Here is an 18,935-nt window from a genome sequence, read left to right as displayed (position 1 = left end):
CCTGTTTTGGGGTTGGGCATGCCCACACTGAGACCCAGCGCTTCCTCGTCGAAAATTCTTCAGAAACAAGAAACAAAAGAACCCTTGTACCCCATTTGAGCGGCTGATGTTGCAGCCATTTTATTGCATCGAAAAACGTAAGATGTCCAAATGAGCACGTAATGATGTTAGGATGAGTATTGTTAACCGTGATGGAGCATCAAGCCAATCATCAGTTATGCATTTAGAGATTCACAATACAATCCCTTTATCACAGACTTGTTTATCAAATGTAGACATCTCTGATCACTGTAATAGTCCTGGAATGCTCTGTGATTTAATGCAAAGCATACAGGAATCCTCATTGGTGCTATTTGTCTCCTTTCCCCCTCTTAGAGAGGTATTTTGAAAGAGTAAAATACGAGTGAACCAGACTGTCCATTTTGGAGTCATAACCTTATATCAGAAAACAATTCATATGGTTAGTCTAGTATTGCCCCTTGCGAAATACAAGTGAGGTGGTACGAACAAAACACCTGCAACACAGGGCCAAGTCAGTGGGCCCTCAGACCCCGGTAGGCTGTTCACATCGCAGTGTGCCAGTACAGACAGTTTGAAACTGTATTCAGGCAAGGCCTTCCCTAAGAGAAGGTGACAGAAAAACCATGTACTTGGGCAGCAACAGCTGTGTTTTCACATTAGAATTATTCTGTAAAGTACTTGAATTACAACGTAATGAAACTGGCTTCATTTATATGGCAATTATTTATTCAGATTGAGGAGGGGTTTTGTCGCACGACAGAGGTGTAGTTTTGGAGGTGCCAGTCGGGGGGCACATTCTGATGTTTCACCCTGGGCACCAAGTTGGCTAGAAACTGCCCTGCTGGACAGTTCCTCTATCCAACTTGTACTGTCCTCTCAGAAAGCTTTGTTTCCCATAGCGCATCGGCTTATGGTGGAAACTAGCACTGATAACCATGCAGCAAGCTGAGCGTTAAAAATGTAAATCTCATATTGAAATCAAATCAGATATTAACACGGATCGTTTCAATACCGGACAGTACCTTATAGCCCTTGACCCGGCTCTTCCGCTGGCACTGCTGGCAGCGATGCCCTGCGCCCTTCTGCTGCAGCCAGCCGGCGGTTCTGCTACTGCGCGCACGCACGCCCAGCCCCGAAGACGCAACTTCGCGCATCCCCATTCTATGGGCACATTAAGGCGTTGCCATGGCTACTATTCAGGCGCAACACTAGGCCTCTGACACTGGCAACAGCGTTCATCACCACAGTTCTAAATGAAATCTGTGTGCCCTTCCTCCGACAGGCTGGCACAGAGGGCGCACATTCGCCGGCTATCCTCCCCCATGTGGCAGGGAAGATTGGCCTGTGGGGGAGGAGGGGGCAAGGTTAACCACCCCTATATTTTTGACGCATTCTGGAATCCTGCGGCTCATTCGTCCTTAAGATGTTCCGGTGATCCTTAACACCCAGCCCTCCCTCCCAGCCCTCCCTGATATCCACGCACACGTGGGTTGCGCGCGACCGTCCCTTCCATGACAAAGTGAGCACGGTAAACAACTGCTACATTACGCCGTCTTCTTCAATTGCATAGGCTTCTCGCGCCTATCAACACAAATGCCATATTATCGTTACGAATATATCGTCTTTCTGCAACTTGAGCTGAACATCGCATTCTCCCACTGGAATGCGCCACAGGGCACCTAAAACACGTGTGTGTAGGCGACATATAAATGTCCAATACATACAAACCTAAATGACCACCCGCTCTCAAACCTGCTTCGGAAGTGGACCCACTTGGAAGTGGGAGCTGGCCGCAGCACGCCTTGCAGCAGCAGAAGAGAAAGGGAGAAAGAAAAAGAGAGAGGGAGAGGGAGAGAAAGGGCCTCATTACATGGTAGGCGGTAACCATGGCGCTATTAGTGCCATGGTTGCCGCCGGTATTTTACCGTGTCCGCCTTGGTGGATGGCGGAATTACCCCCCTACTCCAAGGTGAGCGGGGGCGGTAATTCCCTTCACCAAGGCCCTTCCCCATTCCCATTTTTGCCCCCATAGGGCATAATGGGAATGGGGAAGGTGCTAATTACGGTACCGCAAACTGCGGTACCTTAATTAGCTCCGAGGTCCCTTTGCGGCACCCAACATTAACGGATGGTAAAACCAGCCGTTAAAGTCGGGTCTCGCAAAGGGAACTCGTAGTAAGGCGGTAGGGGTTTACCGTACCGGTGCCCTTACCGGTACCGGTAAACCCCTACTGCCTACCGTGTAATGAGGCCCAAAGTGTTGGGAGGGAGACACGGGGGGGAGGGACAAAGGCAGAGAGAGAGGGGGAGAAAACATGTACACAGAAAAACAGAGAAGACATTAAAATAACATGTATGCAAAACAAAGGCGTGAAACACACCATAATAGATGAGGCAAACCAGGGCTAAGCAAACAATTTTTTTCACATAAAAAAATGACACTTTCAGGAGCGAATTGGTGCGAGTCGGTTACATGGGGCCTCATTACACGGATGGCGGTAATTGTACCGGTAAATCCTTACCGCCTTACTACGAGGTCCCATTGCGGGTTGGGGAATTTAACGCCTGCTTTTTGCAGGCATTAAAAACCAACCCGCAAAGGGACCTGGGAGCTAATTACGGTACCGCAATTTGCGGTACCGTAATTAGCGCCTTCACCCATTCCCATAGAGCCCTATGGGGCAAAAATGGGAATGGGGAAGGGCAATGGTGGAAGGGGGAATTACCGCCCCGCACCTTGGAATAGGGCGGTAATTCCCCTTTCCACCAAGGTGGTGCCGGTATTTTAGCGCCATGGTTCACCGCCATCCGTGTAATGAGGCCCATGGGGTCTCATTACGACCCTGGCGTTAAGGGTTTAACGGCGCCGTAAAAGGTGTCGGCACCGTTAAACCCTTAATGCCTGATTATGAGGTCCCTTTGCGGGCCCGGACTTTAACGGCTGGTTTTTCCAGCCGTTAAAGTATGGACCCGCAAAGGGACTTTGGTGCTAATAACGGTACCGCAATTTGCGGTACCGTTATTAGCGCCTTCCCCATTGAGCCCTATGGGGAAAAAATGGGAATGGGGAAGGGCCATGGCGGCATGGGGAATTACCGCCCCACCAACCTCGGAATGGGGTGGTAATTCCCCATTCCGCCATGGCGGACACCGGCATGGACCACGGTGCTAATAGCACCATGGTCCTCCGCCTGGGTCGTAATGAGGCCCATGGACTTTAGCTGGGGACTCGTGATAAGTTGCGTTTCCCCATCTAAAGTACATGTAGCTATTTTAAAACGCATCGAGTGGGAAAGAACGGAAGTGAAACGTGCGAGCGGAGTAAGCAAGGTTACGCGAGTACTGACAGGAATGTCTCTGAGGAATTTAGCATGGCGGTCAACAGGCTGACATTCGCACCAATTAAACTGCCGAGGCCTCGAGGGATATTCATTGCAAAATCTTCAAACAATAATGTAGCGTTCCCAGGGCCATTAACAGGTAGTAAGAGCCACCCGTCCAGATGAAATGGCTGGAGCAAAAGAAGGACCTTTAACGACTGCAAAGGGACGGTCGCACTTGGTAATGACATGACTTTTAGAGCATTCCACCCAACGAGGGAATACATCACGGATACAACTTGGAATGCTGGCAAAACAAGACTTACACAAGCCATTATTACCCTGTGCCACTGTATTATCTTCAAGGGGACTGCCTGCATTCAGTATTCAAATGAGGCAATATAACCATCCGTGGTGGGCCGACTCACCCGGTAACAACCCACGGGCCCAAGTAAAGTCCCAGTGCGAAGCGATGGCACGAATTGTGGCTGACAGGTCCTTTCCGGCAGGAGTCGGCCCACCCCCGAGGATTATATCGCCATTAGCACCCATGTAGTTCCTATAACTTAAAACAAATTGAAATCTTATCTCGCAGTGCGGTGACGCGCTTCCATTTTTTAAGTCAGTTTTCTGGATGGATGACCGTGATGTCATGGAGTGCTGCGCCACACCGCAGGGTTAGTTTTCTTTTTTAACTTGTATGAACTATATGCCCGAGTTCAGACTGAACGTTTCTGAAGGGCCCCGGCCCTTATCACGTGTACAGCTCTTGGAACAGCAAATTATTGCTATTAGCACCCCAGGGACAACCGTTGGAGACAAAACAGATTTTTTTTTATTTGTGAAATTGCGCCGAAGTTTTAACTCCGCGCTCACTTTATGCGCAATACTCTCCAATTTTAATGTACTAAACATTTTATCCACCCATAAAGACACGATCAAAATCCCCATTTTTTCTTAAACATTCTAGCAGAAGTATCTTTATTTTCGGTTGCTATGTTGTGAAATGACCCAATATGTATTTATTTACTTTTATTCATTTCAGTGTTTTGCACAGTGCTACATATCAACCTGCGGCCACTTCAGAGCCCTTGCCCGTGGATGCTGATCATGGGGGGGGGGGGTTCATGTTGATTGACCAACGAGAATACCCCCCTTTCTAATGGTGCATCTTTATTCTCTTCAGTGTGTTTTCTCCCAAAAACATCATGGCACAAGGGTGGCATTCTTTGCTGTTCAACTCACTCCTATCTTGTGCCAAGCACCCGCTGACACCTTAAAAATCTCAGGCGTAATTAGTTGACACTGACCTTTCTAACACTAAAAGGGCACATCATGGACTTTTCTGCACAAACCCTTACCATGACCTTCACCCTCTTTAATCCCCCCACCCCCTCAGGGATCTCAACAATTATTTCCAGATCGCAACAGGAACCTTTACTCCCCTCCACAAGCTCGTAAGAATGCACACACCTCAAACTCACCCCATTGTAAGAAGCTCACTGCTCCCCATCAAATCTGATCTCTTATTTATTGTAAGTTCTTTTGTGATCAAAAGAGAATTATTCCTCCCTGTATATAAAATAAATAAATAAGCAAGATTTAAAAATAAATATATCACAATTTGCTAACAACATGGATGCATGTGCAGCACACTACTTCCACATGACTAATCACACATTTGACACAAAAAGGGTGCCAGGGCAGTCTCATTTCTGGCAGCTTGTGTACCAGGAGTGCACTGCATGTAGAGCTGGGCAAGCCCGGTGGGGCTTGGGCCGGACTAAGCACCAGCAAAAAGCAGGGACGGCCACAAGCCCCACCGGGTGGCTTGCTGACTCCTTAGATTAAAAAAAAAAAAAAAAAAAGACACATGCTCCTGTAATTGGGCCGACAGCACTTGCAGGAGCGTGTCTGCCTGTCTTCCAGTCCCAGCGGCCTGACTGGCGGTCCCACCCCAGCCACTCATTGATTGGCTGGGGCAGGACAGGAAGTCAGGCGGCAGGACAGGAAGTCAAGCAGATGTGCTCCTGTAACATAGCTCTCAACCATTTGAGTCGCAAAAGCGGGTGAAAACACCCGATTTTGTTTTTGGCGGGTGAGAGGCCCATTGAAATGAATGGGCCTGCAGGAGGCTTGGCGGTTGAGTCCACTCTTTACAAGGCGGGTGACACCCGCCAAAAGTGTGTGAGTTGAGAGCTATGCCTGTAAGTGCTGCTTGCACAACAGGAAACGTCTTTTTTTTTTTTTTTAATCCTGCCACAGCACGACTGCAACACTTCTTGGTGGTGCTGTGAGGCAACGGCGAAATTTTAAAAAGTAGGTGAGCCCCTTTGTTTCTCCTCCCAGAACTATTATCACATTTTGTTGCCCCAACCCCTTCAGCTGCCCCAGACCTATTTTGCCTCTTTTCTTGATCACCCAGTCCTTTTAAGCTCCCTCTGTTGTCCCTTAACCCTTTTAGCTGCTCCAGACGTGTTTTGCCCCTTTACTGGCCCCTCCCAGTCTAATTTAGCCCCTTTCGTTGCCCCTTGGCCCTTTTATCTGCCCCATGCCCGTTTTGCCCCTTTTATTGCCCGTTAACCCTTTAAGCTGCCCCCGCCCCTTTGGTGCCCCATAACCCTTCTAGCTGCTCCCAGACACCTGTGCCCCTTTTCTTGACCCCCCAGTCCCATTTAACCCCCTTTGTTGCTCCTAGCCCATGTTTTTCTTTTTTAATCCCAGTTCCTGCCCCCTTTATCCCCATTTTGTTGCTCCCAGACCCTTTTGTTGCCCAGTCACACTTTAGCCCCTGTTTATGCCCCTTTTGTAACCCCCAAACCCTTTAGCCAATTGTTTTCCACCAATCCCGTTTAGACGTTTTTTGTTGCCCCTAGCACCTGTTCTGGCCCCCTTCTACCTCTTTTGCTGTCCCTTGTTGTCCCAAGGCCCCTTTAGCCAACAGTGTGCCCCCCAGTACTGTTTATCCCATGTTCTTGCTCCCCTTTGCCCCTTTTCTCACCCAGTGCTTTGTGTCGCCGCAAAACCTCTTTAGCATCTTCTATTGCCCCATTCCCTTTACTTCCGCACTGTCCCTTTTTTTGAGCCCGACACAGCATTGGGCGTCATTTTCCTGCTCCGACAGTAGCCTGGCCCTCGTAAAATTAAATTAATTTTAAATCAAACCAAATGCTGCGGCTAAAAACCCTATGCTACAAATGTGCAAACTTAAGATAGACTACCCTAGAGGAGGCAGGCGAAGCGCTCACAGCAGAGGTTGGGAGAAGGTAATACTGGCCTGAACAGATAGTACCGGGTGAGTCAAGCCATGCGTTATAGTGCTTTTAACTATTCACTCCATTAATTACTGTTTCAACAGTGTACAGATTTAATGACCCATACAAGGCCGCTTTCCACGTTGGGCTATGCAAACACTTTGCGGCACTTGTGAGACTGTTCCAGGCATTTAGTACCTGCCAGTGGTGTGTCCAGGAAGTAGCCTGGGGGGGGGGGCACATGCTACCCCTGGAATCGGATTGGCCAACCCAGGTGCCACCCCATTATCCTAAAGTGTGTGTGGTGTGTGTGTGTGTGTCACCCCTGCATACGTCAGTGCCCTGCTTGGGCTACCCCAGTCAAAAGAGCCTGGACACAACCACTGGTCCCTTCTCTTCTGCAGCGGTCACCCCATCTCTGCCCCAATGCTCTTCTCTGCTGTAGAGGAGGAGCCAAGTACCTCTACCGGAAATTCCGCCCCTATTTTGCCTATATGTTGGCAACCGGAAATTGCGACATGTGCGATACCAGTGAGAATGCCAATACCACCAAAAAAAACCAAGAAAACCCTATATGTATCCACAAAGAAATGATGACCTTCTGAAGGAAGTTCCGGAAGAAGTGTGAAAAGAATGAAGAAAGAACTGGTGACGTCACATGAAGTAGAGGTGACTCACACAGAAGAGATCTAAATGAAGTATGAATATAGACCTTATAGAACCTGATGACGAAGTAATGTACGCAACATTTCGTGAGAAAAATGAAGATTGCACATGCGGAAAAGCACCAGAGAAAATGCAAAACCATTTTACAATTATACAGATGAAGTTACGCAAGTAGACGAAGTAATCATAAAGCTGGCTATGTAGCGAATAGATTGCGGCGATGCGCCAATGTATATACATAACAATATATAGAATCTAGATGTTCCAGAACGCACTTTAGCAAACTTGGACCTTGTGAATAAAAGGGTTGGAAGTGTGGCGCAGCAGAATAATAGCTGACAGTGAAGGAAGATTTGAGAAAGGCTTGCCTGGCCCAGTGTCAAGAGTTGGGGCCGCAGAGAGCCTTGCCATGTATTCGAGAAGATACAAAAACGTGAGAAGCAAGCTCACCTCCTGTTTGAGGTGTAATGAAAACCATCGAGGGTGCCAAGATTTCTTCAATTAATGGTATTAAAATACAACGAAGAGCTTGAAAACGTGGTCTCCAGTCACATGATCGGATGAGAATAAAGTTTGGGGCGAGCTACACCGAGACCAGAAGATAAGACCATGCTTCACTCCCTTTTATTCTCAGGCGCAGTTAGTCTCTGCAAGGCCCAAGTTCAAAGGTATTAATTGAATGGCAGACCGCAGGAGTGATGATGAATGTTGGGCTAATTGGGTGGGGAGGCATGACCAGGCCAAACCCCCAGCACCTGGAGTCCGAATTGGATGCTGCTAGTGAGTGGAATCTTCCAGAAGGGTACAAGCGTGCCAACCAATTATAGAGGGCCATGTATTAAGGAGCCCTATTGTTTGAGAAGCCAATAGTACATTGTGTATTAGCCTGACACGGAAGATGACTTGCACTTGGGATAGGCTTAGTTGCCCACCTAACTTGAGAGATCCAATCACGTCCCTGTACCCCATAGAAAGTATATGTAGATGTTCCCCGTTCACCAACCACAACACCTAGTAGGTTTTCTTATTTTGCCACGTATCCTGACGCCACTAATGATGAATATTTAGTATAAAGGCAATGTTTTTTATGTGATGCATTGAGATCCTTGAGAGAGATAAGTGTGTGCGCATCCGTTGATGTCCGTTGTACTCCCTGTTTTAAAGACTTGTTATTAAAACAGCTTTAACTTTTGCCAACTTCTCGAGTCGGTCTGATTATTGATGTAGGAGTAAGATCTGCATCCCCATTCCATCTCAGATACTGTTACCTCGTCTTAAACGACCCGTTCTCCGGGTTCACTGCTGTATCTGGCTTCGAATAGCAAGCCAAGAAAGTAGGGCTGTTTTTTTGTTTGTTGCTGAAGTCAAGCCAGGTACCCATTTGAAGCCAGAGTTTAGTGCCCATGTATCATGCATGCCAAATGGTCTATGCTATTTGGGCCATGCTCAACCAGCCCTGTTTCTTCCATTGCCATTTTTTCCTGAGCATTTTGGAACTTACAGGTTTGTTTTTCCATTATAAATCCAGCAATGCAAGCCCTGGAAGCCAAAGACTGGACTAGCATCACGCGAAAGACATGGACCAACTAGCATGCGTGCCCTCCATGCATTGAAAAGAGAACCTCACATGAGTGATACAGTGCAGTTAAAGATGAAGCTCCCCATGGCAATGACCAGAGGTTGGAACTAATCTTAATAAATGAATACACCACATAATCGAGGGAGACAGTGCAGGTATGCAAATCCTATATGGAGGCTCCCTGCCACTTGTGGTTTTGGACATACCATGGTTAATGTATGTTTCGATTATTCAAAAAATGTTGGCTAGAATTGATCTGCCCTTTGAACCCATCCAAAGCCTATTTCTAGGGTCGCAAAGTCATTGTGCAAACGAATGAAGCTACAACTTGCACGTATCAAGGCAGGCCTCTTTAATTGGATGTAACATTATTTTTCTTAGTGTTTTTGCTATTTGCATATAAATAAACCATGTAAAGCTAATTATTTCTTTCTTAGCAAATTCACATGTGCTGAAAATAACATACGTAAACAAAAAACACAAAATCGAAGTGTAACAGAAATGGACAGTGCAATGTGCAGAACCCGTCAATGAATTCCAAAGGCAACATTCATGTGCATTGACAATTATCCTATTGTCGCAATTGTCAAACATATATGAACCCAGTTGAAAAGAGAGCCAGTGCAACAATTGTAGCGAGTCCTTATATGTGTCCTCGCCTGGGACCTAATGTAGGACGAACTGCAGGCAAAAGTGACCAATCCTGGGCATGCAAATCCTCAACGGGCAAGGCCAGGCTTTTGCCCTCATTGTTTCTAAGCTAAAGCCCACAATAGCGTCCAGGAGGATAGCTCAGGGGCAACACGTTTCTTCTTGTCATCAAGACCAGTGCCGCGCCTGGTGTTAGCACGTAATAAAAGATTCATTCATTAAAACGCCAGCATTTAAACGCAGCACCACTTTCAAGTGGTTTTTTTGATGTGGTGTTGAGGAGAGGAAATAAGACCGAAAAAGTGGCTCAACGATATGGTAAAAGGCATAAAAACTGAGATAGCCTTTCATGGAACTGCATAGAAGAAAACAATGATGTTATATAGTGGCCTTTTGTGCGACCACGCGGGTGAAATGTGGCATGCAAAGAGCATAGGAATGGTGCAGCATCTGTGGGGTTATTTCGTGACTTGAGTGCACTTTTCATGAACACTTGACATGTTGTGTCCGTCCGGTGGCTGCACGTGCTGCAGATTCGACTGCTGGCTTGTGTCTATAGAAATGACCATCTCTGTGCGCCCCTCCTCTCCCTCCTGACCTTCAGGGGCCAGTAGTTATGTACGCATTTAACTTCTCACCCATTTGGCAGACTCCCCACAGGGCTTACATGAAACTCCATGCTGAGCCCATCCCTGGGGTGAGATGTGGCCTCCAGGATGGGGCCGCACACTCCCGATCATGCACTGCTTTATGAGCAACAGCTCATGCTGCCCTTGTGACTTCTTGTCCCAGTCTTGGGATTCCCTTTTAGAAATCCTTCCAACGCAGCATTTTAGTTTATTTAAAGTTAACAGATGCAAAAGCTCCCAGAATGCAATAGTTTGATGAATGAAAACCCAGCCGTGGAGCCATGGTTTACCCGCAGCATGGGCGATCTGGTTACACCGCACCCAGGGTTCTTGCCCCCAAGTTTCTGTATCCACTCCACTATTGGAATACCTTGGATTCATGGGGCAAAGCAGGCTGAGATAATGTCATACACTATCAGTAACAAAACGCAGGTTTCCTACCAGGGAGGGCATTTAGGGGTCACCAGGTGTGGCACCAGCGATCGCTGACGTTTCCCTTGATACCCCTGTGGTCTCCCTTGCTACCCCTAAAAAAGAAACTTTTATTATTATTATTATTATTTTTAATTGGGGCTCCTGCGCTGTGGCCAGCAGCATGTTGCTCTATGTTTCTGGAGTGGCAGGTTTTCTCATAGCTATAGCTGGTTGGATAGCTCAGTGGGTTGAGGGTTCGCGACTGAAATGTGTCTGTCATCCTGAGGTTGGAGGTTCGAATCCCAGCAGGGTCAACACAGCCTTTCATCCTGCTAAGGCTGATAAATGAGTACAACGGAGGTTGGGTGTAATTGTATGTATATTTGTTCTATATGAAGTACTTAAACCTAAGTGCTATATAATAACACATCAATATCATTTGGCCTTGGACGCTTGCTTGCATTGTCAGTAATTTGGTAATATGGGCCTCTACGCACTGATATTAACTATACATATGGTGACCCATTCTTGTATGAAATGTATATCACTTTAAAGTGATATCGTAACCATATTTCGTAGTGTACTTAGAAACAATGCTATGTGATGCCACTTCCTGTTTTGTCAAGAAAGGTTGTGTTCCATTGCTTCCCGTGATGTCAATTCGGGGTGCGGTCAAATGGCATCACTTCCTGTGATGTTGTAGAGGAGGTCCCAGATATGGCCTGCACTCCAGCTACCCATTGTAAAGCACCAGGAACGTACACACCAAGATACGTGACGTATAATGAGCAAATAAACCAGAAGAGAGCCGTGCTAGGGCTTTGCCCAGCACCTTCCGCAAGAGCAATACCTGTTTAAGTGCCAACAACCAGACAACCATGTGCAACACGGCACCCATTGAGACAACCGTACCAGCAGCTGACACGACATGAGGACTACTTTCCAACTGTTCCAGAAGAGACCCAAAGGGCCTTAATCGAAGGCGAATGGTGACGACAAAGGGTCTGGACAGTTATACAGATAAACGAAACAACAACCAAAGGATGGCACACTATGACGAAACACCATGGATAAGGATATCACAGACATAGAAGAAGAGACGATGTTGAAATATAAAGAAACGTAACTGTAAAGCAGAATGAAAGTATGCAACCTGCTAAACGCCTGTACATAGGTTTGTAATGCAAGAAGCTAAGAAAACAGTGCGGCTTGCTATGCTTAGTAGAAGAATAGAGCGGCAAGCGCCAACCATATATATCTACCTCAATGAAGCACATTATATAAGTGCAGTCCACTTTATACGAAAGCAGAATTAAGCCCAAGATGGTAGGGGCCAAACAGGCCAGGATTCATATACCAGCACAAAGCCAGACGAAAGAGCTGAATCGAAACTTAGCAAGAAGCAGCTCAAGCCTGGGAATTCAAGGTCAACCCAAGGAAGGGAGGAGAGCGGCACCTTCGAAGAATCGAAACTTAAGAGCATAGCAGCTTGCCCGTGAAGGTCGAGATAAGGAGGCCAAGGCAGGTGGCGAGGCCCAAGGGAGAATCAAATACGCAAATAGATGGAAAATGAAGCAGCTTCACAGTGTACTAACACGTGAACAGTCAGGCGCGAAGAGGTACCAACTTCTGATGTCACCCAAGACCAGAGGATGCCATAACTTTTCCTGATAAGAAGCTACAGTTTCGAGGCCATCCTCAGCCAACTAATTGACACATAGCCCTAAAGTACTGATAGATGGAAGGAAGGCAGGGTGAATCTTGGGGCATACCACATCTGAGTGACCATTCTGCATGCTGCTAATTAAAAGTGGAGATTTATGCCTAGGGGTGTAACCGACCCAATCGCAATGGACCAAATAATCTAGGGTCCTATAGCTAGTAGAACCAATGAGACGTCGTACTTTTAGTGACGTTTTGCAAGAGTGATGTAGAAGGAGGGGCGTAGACGCCCACCCGATAAGAGTTATCCAATCCTCACACCCCATTACCATATACAGATATAGCACCTATACTTAAGTTACCTTTTCCAACCAATAGAATTTCATGACACACTTTTGAGTGTTACACGTCAATGATGACACATTTTGCCTATAAGAAGTGCTGTTTGAATGAAGATTGTGAGAGTTGAAGCGAGACGGGTGATCGCACCACTGTTGATTCCCATGTTTCCACGTTTTTTGTACTGGTCATTAAACGGACTTCCCTTTGCCAAACCATTGAGTTGTCCTTATTTGATTGGTGTTGGAGTAAGAGAATCCCGCACCCCATCCGCCTCGAGGTGCAGCTATCTCGTCTTAAAGTACTCGAGGGTGAGCTTTGATCCCATGGGCCTGTCAGAGGTCGCTCTGCCCTCTTGTACACCTTGTATCGTCGAGGATGGTTTTGACCATTGATTATTGATTATTGATTAAGATAAGACATCTATTGACCGTCGACACAAAGTAACTCTAGGTCTTCGGCAATATCACAAGTTCGCCATTCGGCTGAGTAGACTGTGAAGCTTCCCGTGGACAATGATAGTTTAAATTGATTCAAAAACTGCAGTGGGCCTGAAGGTACCCATTTTAAAAAACATAACCCTTCCATTCCTACGGGCAGCGGAACAGGCGAAAAGACTGAAGGAGGCAGTAACGGAGGCAGTGATCCCGAGGGTCCAGAGAGGAACGAAGCAAACGGTGAGTGAAGAAAAATGTAATGCTTTGGCAAATGTCATAGGCTTTAGAACAAGTAAAGGGAAAAGGTAACGGAGGGAAGTGGGAAAAACAAAATAGTCAGAAGTAGAGATGACTGTATGTATATATATATATATATATATATATATATATATATATATATATATGGGCATAATGACTCAAGAATAATTGAGATATTTAAGATACCAGGGTAGACCTCTGAGAAGTTAAAGATACCAGGGTAGACCCCTGAGATATTAAAGATACCAGGGCGGACACCTGAGGAGAGAGAGGATATGCCTGATTCCTGCGCTTTAATATAGCGGCCAGAAGAAACGTGAACTCAGAGCATCACATAATAGGGGACGACTAGGCTACTACAAAAGACGTCGTAAAAAGGGTTTGTTTAAACTCCATGTCGGGGAACAAGTTAGAGGCAGAGATATTTGTGTCCAGCTGGTGTCTGGTCTGTCAAGTGTCTGTCATATGTCATACGTGTCCTGTTGTGTGTCACATGTAATAACTCTGTTGTTTGCTGATTAAAATTGAATTTGGAGTTCGTCCGAGTCGATAGTTGAATGGGAATCGCCCATGGATTGATGCATTGAGTAAATTGGTAACATTAAAGTTTTGGCGGGAAAAAATTGGTTTGGAGCTTGCAGTGTTTGGTGCTCGCTCATATTGTTGACAGTGTTAAAGTTGCATGGAAGCATTGAAAAGTGGTGTTTTAGAGGAAAGTAGAACAGATTTAAGCATGGGAGAAATTACACCATTAGCACACTTATGTAAGCAACTGCCAAAACATGCACCCAAGCTTAAGAAATATAGCACCGAGTGGGTTAAGGGTACCGCCCACAAGATGTTTATGCCTTGGCCACAAAATGGGTCCTTGTCCAAAGCCGTCTTACAGCATACAACCACTTACTTGCATGCCACAGATACAGGCAAAAAACTAGAAAAATGCCTTGCTGTTCTAGAACTTTGGAAAATGTTCGAACAGACAAAGGATGAAGAGCCACCTGCAGACTGGATATTAAATGTATGCACGGAAGGGGGTGAGACGCCTACCGCACCACTAACTCCGCCTGAAGAAAAAACCGAGGGAGGTAACCCAGGGGGACTCTACCCATTAAGGGAGCTTAAAGCAGCCACAGGGTACAGCAACCCTGCATATGAGTCACCTACTTACAGTATTGATGAAATCCGAGGGAAGGATCAGAACCAGAATCTTACCTGCGCAGTCCCAAGGGACAAGGAGAGACGTGATGATGAAAGGAAGGATCAGGCACAGATAAGTGCATCTCTCGATAAGGAGAGCGATGGAAAGAAATGGAAAGGAAGTAAAGACAGAACTGATGGGATAGCATTTGCAAAAGATGAATGGATGGAGGACAAATCTTGAAATTTGATGGGAAAGGAAGTGATGATGTGAAACCTAAAGAGAGGTTAGATGAGGCACATAGAAGGGAGAAAGAAAAGGAGTTAAGGGATGAAAGGATCAGATGGAAGGATAGACTGAGGCGTGAACAGCTATATCGCGAAGAGCAAGAAAAGCAGCTCGATCGCAAACAGAGAGCAGTCTATGCCTTAGACAGACAGAAACAGCAAAGTTTAGAAGAAGAGCAAAGGGTACGTGACAATGGGATAAGAAGACGAAGGGATGAGGAAGTTCAAAGGGAAAATGAACGTAGACATGAAAGGAGAAGGGAAGAAGATAAGTTCAGAGAAGAGGCGAGGAAGCGCAAAGAATCTGATGATATTGAACGTAAGCGTAGGCAGAGGGCACGTGATCTCGAATATTCGGAGAGGGAAGTTAAAAAACCCGATTCTGTTGTAGAATGGGAAGACATTGAAGAATTCTTTCCTGCGTACGAACCAGTGGCGGGCACGACTAGGGCAAATAATGAAGATGACTTTGACACCAGAAGCATCGGGGAAACGATCGATAAAATGAAATGGGGTTAGAACAAACATCCCAAGAAGAGCGGGAAGATGAGCGCTTGAAAAGCACTCAGCTATATGACACTGAGGATGTAAGTATTAGGAGCAGGAGACTGCCCCTGGACAGATTGGAAATCAGTAAAAACGATGATAACACTAGGAGTTGCGTGAATTGGGAACAATCAATGCCCGACTCCGAAGAGGAGATGGAGTGCGAGACAAATAAAGAAGGGAGACGGCGCGAAAAGTGACTCCCAAGGGACAGAGGGGTACGATGGTCAGACGCTAGCGAGTCCGCACCAAGGACATCAGAGTCTGACCGGCATGAAAGAACACCACAGGGTCAGAGGGGGGTGTCGTCACCACCCTATATAGACAGACTAAGGACATTGCCAGGTAGACGGCGAGGTGAGAATATCACCCCTGCGATAGACAGAAGAGCTATGAGAGAAGAGAAAGAAGGCTGCGCATTCCAATTTCCGCTACTAGAAAAGGGGGGAGCAAGACTGCAATATATCCCATGGCCACACATGGACTGACAAAACCTGAAAAATAAGCTCCCAATGCTGACATCGGGAGCCGGGAAGTGGATACATGAGTTAGAAAAAATGACAGGGGGAGTCGCGCTCGCAATAGGGGACATTAAAGTTCTCCTGATCGCCATACTTGGTGAGAGAGCAGACTATGTGTGGACACGGACAGGGTACCCTGGTGTAACAGTGATTGACACTGCACACGAGGGAGCGCCATTTAATAATTGCAGAGCAGCATTATGGAAAGCACTACGAGTGCTGTACTCGGACACTTCCGATATGGGAGCTATAATGACTCTCAAAATGAAGGAGCCTGAAGATCCATTGATTTATATCCAGAATTTCCAAGATGCGTGGGTGCTCAAAACGCACAAATCTTGGACGAAATCTATACCGGTGTTCTACCACATATTGTGCCAAGGGCTGCCTGAACCAGTGCAGAACAGCTCAAGAAATTGGTAGTGGTTGAGGCTAAATCTTGGGCAGAAATACAGTTGACTATCACACATTACTGTAGATTGTTGCAAGAAAAGAACCAGAAAAAGGAGGCAACTCGAAAGGGTGAGGAAGCGAAGCTGGTGCAAAAGAAATTAGCAAAGTATGCTCTTGAAGGAGCCATGCTAACTAACACATCTGAACAGAACATACAACAGGAGGCCAACCCACAGTAGAACAGCCAGGGTAACGTAGGATTGTATACAAGAGGAAGAGGATTTAGAGGAAGAGGATGGCAGAGTAATCAAGGAGGTTTCCAAGGTAATCAAGGAGGCTTTCAAAATGTGCAAATGGGTAACCCAGGTATGTCAAATGGACAAATAACCCGACCACCTCCAGTATGTTGGCTGTGTATAATGACTGGGCATTTGGAGTGCACGTGCAGAAGTCAAGACGTGTGGCAGAATAACCAAGGAATGGGAGCAGGCACAGCGAGCCACCCTGCAGTCACACAGGGCGGTGCACAGAATCACACGGTGCAGCAGCATGCACCAGGCGTGCAGCAAGGTGCACAACAAGGGGTTCAACTTCCGAACATGGGAAATTTGCCACAAGGGCAATCCCAACAGGCCAACCACAAACGCTTCAGGGCACACACGACAGAAGGGGAGGCAACCCTGGGAATGGAGAGAATCCACAACTGTACAGTGGACCGAACTTATACATGAACTAGGACAGCTCACTGGGAACCCTGATGTGCTCTATCATATCAGTGACATCAGACCCTAATAGGGAACCTAGGGTGAATGTCGTCATAGGGGGTAAAGAATATTCCTTCTTAGTTGACACGGGTGCAACATGCTCGTGCATACGTGAAGGCAAGTTTTCCTTGTCCGGCGAGGCCATAGATACTCATAGTTTTACAGGAGCCCACTGTCGAGTTCCCTTTACAGATGTACTCCCAGTCTCCGTAGGAGAGTGCGAAACGAATGTACCTTTGTTATATTCACGGCAGACCCCAGTAAACGTTTTGGGTTGAGACTTAATGACAAAACTGAACATAACAATCTTGTTCACGGAGGAGGGCATAGTATGCTCCACCCCAGGAATGCATTATTCAAACGTGTGTGATATGATCAGAGCCTATTCAGGACACATAGCCATGAGAGCTGTACCACTGGAGCCAGAGGTTTTTGTATATGGCATGTGTGTGCTCATAGCAGGATTGCCAGGCTTCACAGATAGGACCATGAGAGCCCCAGATGAATTTTTATTCAGATCAAGAATACCAATGCATGAAGAGGATGGACACGTATTTCCCTTGATGATACATGCTGCAGCAGTATGAGGAAAAGTAGCACTGGTCGAAGGCTACGATGATGAAGGAAGACAATGGTGCGCGATTATCACCATTGAAGAAGGGTATCGAGTGACTGGTGTCACTGATGATGATCTGTTCGAAGAGCAACCAGACTTAGAAGAGATGAGGGTGGAAGTGAGTCATATTTTGGGCAGAAATGATCAAAAGAGAAGTGTCTCAGAGAATGATGTTGGCTCTGATGCGTCCAGAATACTTTGATGACGACATGGCCCAGGTGCCTGCCTCAGTATGGACTACGGGACCTTATGACGTAAGCCTCCTGAAGGGGGTGGGAGAAGTGAAAATTAAATTGAAGCAAGGAGCAATTTTACAGAGAGCACGACAATATCGCATGTCCAGAGAGGCGGATGAAGGGATCGCAAAGACAATTTCCGCCATGATGGACTAGGGCATCTTAGTGATGTCAGAGTCACCCTGTAACACAGTGATTTATCTCGTCAAGAAATCAAAGGGAGGGTCTTGGCGTTTAATCCAAGATTTAAGAGCATTAAACGATATTGTTGAAGCTGAGTTCCTTCTAGTTTCTAATCCCTCTACAATTTTATGTAACATACCCATCGAGGCAAAATATTTCACGGTGATTGACTTGAAAAATGCCTTTTTCTCAATCCTGTTGCACCATGGGGGTCATTACGACCCAGGCGCTAATTGTGCCATCATTACCACCATGGTGTAAACTATGTTTACACCATGGTGGATGGCGGATTTACCGCCCCATTCCAAGGTGAGTGGGGCGGTAAATCCCCATTTCCCATTTTCCCTTCCCCATTCCCATTTTTGCCCCATAGGGCATAATGGGAGTGGGGAAGGCGCTAATTACGCCACCGTAAATTACGGTGGCGTAATTAGCATCATGGCAGGTTAGCGCCATGGATTTTAACGGCTGCTAAAAGCAGCCGTTAAAATCAGAATCAGGCGTTAAGGGTTAACGACGGCGTTAACCCTTAAACGCCTGGGTCGTAATGAGGCCCCATGACTCTCAAGATCTGACGTCATTCACATTCAGACAAATGCGTCTGATAAACACGCGGTTGCCACAGGGGTAGTGTGAGTCCCCGTCCATTTTCAACAGATTCCTACAGATGGACCTAAGCAATATTGCATTAGAAAGCATTGTCTTGCAGTATGTGGACGACATCTTAATCTGCAGCATCACCGAGGAGCAATGCAGGCGCGATTTTGTTCAGTTACTGACTATACTGGCTGAGAAGGGCTATAAGGTTGACAAGGAAAAGCTACAATATTGCCAAAAGAAGGTGCTGTACATATGCCAGCTAATTTCACAAGAAGGTAAAAAGGTGACCCCAGAGAGGGCTGACGCCATCATGAACACGGCTAAGCCACTCACGATAAAGCAAATGCTGAGCTTTTTAGGCCTGTGCAATTATGTTAGAGCATGGGTCTTCCATTACAGCTCATATACCAAGCCTTTGCTT

The 18,935-nt window shown here is 46.5% G+C and overlaps 1 protein-coding gene across 4 annotated transcripts in view; it reads right to left on the bottom strand.

The window, feature by feature from the left end:
* GPSM1 (G protein signaling modulator 1) overlaps positions 1-18,935 on the bottom strand; it is a 1,136,422-nt gene that overhangs the window by 854,999 nt on the left and 262,488 nt on the right. Inside the window, exon 1 of one of the 4 annotated variants that reach the window (XM_069609569.1) lies at positions 1,044-1,163. The exons of the other annotated variants lie outside the window; for them this stretch is intronic. The gene's annotated coding sequence lies outside the window, so the exon portion shown is untranslated. Of the gene's footprint in view, positions 1-1,043; positions 1,164-18,935 lie in introns of those variants that run through there. 4 annotated transcript variants of the gene reach the window in all.

This window comes from Ambystoma mexicanum, chromosome 8, assembly GCF_040938575.1.
Source record: "Ambystoma mexicanum isolate Mex_15411 chromosome 8, UKY_AmexF1_1, whole genome shotgun sequence".
NCBI lineage: Eukaryota > Metazoa > Chordata > Amphibia > Caudata > Ambystomatidae > Ambystoma > Ambystoma mexicanum.
The sequence above is the reverse complement of the archived record's forward strand: the minus strand, read 5'-3'. Positions and strand labels throughout refer to the sequence as shown.